Source organism: Coenobita brevimanus, chromosome 88 (assembly GCF_032717465.1).
Source record: "Coenobita brevimanus isolate Jiangsu-jjx chromosome 88, ASM3271746v2, whole genome shotgun sequence".
NCBI classification, from domain to species: Eukaryota; Metazoa; Arthropoda; class Malacostraca; order Decapoda; family Coenobitidae; genus Coenobita; species Coenobita brevimanus.
The window spans coordinates 5,815,596-5,818,447 of NC_137041.1; positions in this window are offsets into that span (position 1 = coordinate 5,815,596).

The following is a 2,852-nucleotide window of genomic DNA, read 5'->3' on the forward strand; positions in this document are numbered from 1 at the left end:
AGCTTCCTCACCCCCCTCCCAAACTCAAAACATTACCCCTCCTTCCTTCGCATCGATCCCCATCCCCTCTCTTCAACCAGCTGCTTGCCCACATATACAGCACTTGTAATTCACCGGATCGGTCAGGATCACTTGATGGTCATGCGCGTGCGCGCAAAAACACACACACACACACACCGCTCGCTGGTGCAGTGGTAACGTTCTCGGTTGCCAACTGGTGGACGGGAGTTCGCGCCTCGCTCAGGTTGCGAAAAGTTTCACTGACGAAGTGGGTGGTTACTGTCCCCCTCGAGCAAGGGGACGGGTGTGTGCGTGTGTGAAGGTCACAGCCTTGCCCTTAGATCGGACTATATGAGCTCTCAGCTTCCTTCCGGGAGGGTAAAAAGCTGACGATCATGACCATCAAGTGATCCTGACCGACCCGGTGAATTACACACACACACACACACACACACACATTGTGCTGGCATCGGCGATCCCATTCTCCTTGTGACCTCTATTTCCTTACCCAGCATTCCTTCCCTCTCCCTTAGGACTTCTCACTTCACATGTCCCTTGTTTCTTGTCTTTCTCTCCATCCCTAAGGAATTTCTTTTTCCCTAAGGACACAAACACCTGTGCTGGGATTGGCAATCCCTTTCCCCTTGTGACCTCGGTTTTGTTACCAAACATTCCTTCCCTCTCCCAAAGGACTTCCCACTTCAACTGTCCTTTGTTTCTTTTCTTTTCTTTCCGTCCTTGTGCCGTGATCTGCAATACCTTGCCCCTGGACCTCACCTTCCTTCTACCTTCCCCCTCCCCCCTACCACCCTTAGCCAATACCTCACACCCCCTGCTGCCTTCTGCTATATATACAGGAAACGTGGTGTATGTTCAGCAATTGTATTCTAAGGAAGCCATGAAGTGAAACGTCAATACACACAAAGTCCTACTTCATTCTTGTTTCAAGCTGTCAGTAAATGATATTAAGGGTTCATGATTCGCATTAGTAGTGCTGATCCTATCTTCCAAGCTTTTGGCCTCAATGACATTCATCATAAAATTGCCAACAGCACCTCTCAAAGGCACCTCCCTGTTTGTGATCCTCTCTCTCTGACTGTCTGACAGTATTCACAGGACCACGTTGCAGCTACCACAGTAGGCCTACCATCGGAGTCCAGGCCACCTTTTTTTTCCTAAAACTGTAATCATCCGTTAGTCTTACGTTTATCGGCAATTGCTACATTCATTACATTTCTCAATACAGTAATGTACATATTTTGCTTGTATATTTACATTATAGACTACATCTAGTACAGTCTAACCATAGCTGCTAATATACTAAAGCCAATGTAAGAATAAGCACTAGAATGTATCAATGAAAGATGTAAAGAAAAAAAAAAAGTTGAGAGAATGATGTGTCGATGGGGTTTTTTCACTCACTGGCCATATGATTATGACTTTGTGATAAGGCGGTGTGATGTCATCTTCCCAGACTGTGGCTAGTGCTGCTGTGCATGTAGACTATACTGTTCTACTGTAGTGCAACTTCTCTCCTGTCTGTGATATATCTTATGAATTCCTTAGCATTTTGTAATATACTGTATACCCCAAGTGTACATTACTCCATTTCTATTTGCTGAAGGGGTGTGTAGCAAGATATGTTTGCTGAAGAAGAATGTTTTGTTGTATGTGCACTCTGTACCTTTACAACAATAAATATATCAGTCAGTCATCGCCCTCACGGTCTACATGTGTTAAGTGATGTCAATATTCGCAGTGTCAGCAGATCAGCATGTAGTGCCTCCACACTTTGCACACGGCACCATGGCATGTAGGCTGGAAACCAAGTCAAGCTTCGAAAGGGCCAAGGTGCCTCACCCAATAGTAAGTGAAATACCCACCCCAACGGGAGGCCACAGTAGGGTAGCGCAATACCATCCCAAGGAGGGACCACGGGTAGGGTGGCGAAATACCCACCCATAGGGGAAGCCATGGAGAGGCACGTAGGGTGTGTAAGGGATCTGAGCCAGAGGGTCCTATGTCCCCCACCACCATGCGCCCCTCTTCCTCTCAAGCAGACTCAACGAGAGGTACGCAGTGCTGGTAAACTACTCTTCATCCAGACCAGCCCTCGCCCGGATTGGGGTGGGACTTGTCCTAGTACAGTTCCAGCCAGCACCGCGATGACGGCCACTGTCCGCACCAGGAAGGAAGAGATGGACACCGCACTCTCTCCTGCTGCTACCCCCTGCAGGACCGCAGTGATGGCCACCATCTGGACTGGGAAGGAAGGGACAGCCACCATATGCCCTTCACCTGCAGCTGCTCCTGGGAGCAGCACCGCGGTGACGGTCACCGTCTGCACCGGGAAGGAGGGGACGGCCACCATACACCTCTCATCCACTGCCCTTGTGACTACCCCCACAGAGGAAGTCCCTTGCTTGCTTCACCACCCACCCAGAGACCGAGCGGGATGCTTTTCTCTCTCTCCCCACAGTTGCAGTTCCCCAGAGGTGTTGCGGCTGGAGGAGCTCTGGTGAGGGCCCATCATGAGTCTGGGAGTCGGTGCCCTGCAGCCGGCACCGGGGCGACACCCTCTGCTGTCAGACTCTGCGGGGAAGGGACGCCGCAGGCAGCTCCTGATGGCAACTCGACCCAGCTGAGAACGCAGCCCCCAGACGCCCAGGGGCACCCCTAGGACTCCGGGGTGTGACCTCCCCAGCCCCACCAGCAGGCAGACCTCCTCCAGGAACAGGTGGAGGCAAGCACGCCTGCTTGCCCTGTTTAGCCCCAGTCCAGAGGTCCGGCTTCCCCACCAAGGCCCCACTAGGGAAGGGCCTCCCTCCACGCCGACCAGCAACCCACTCCGG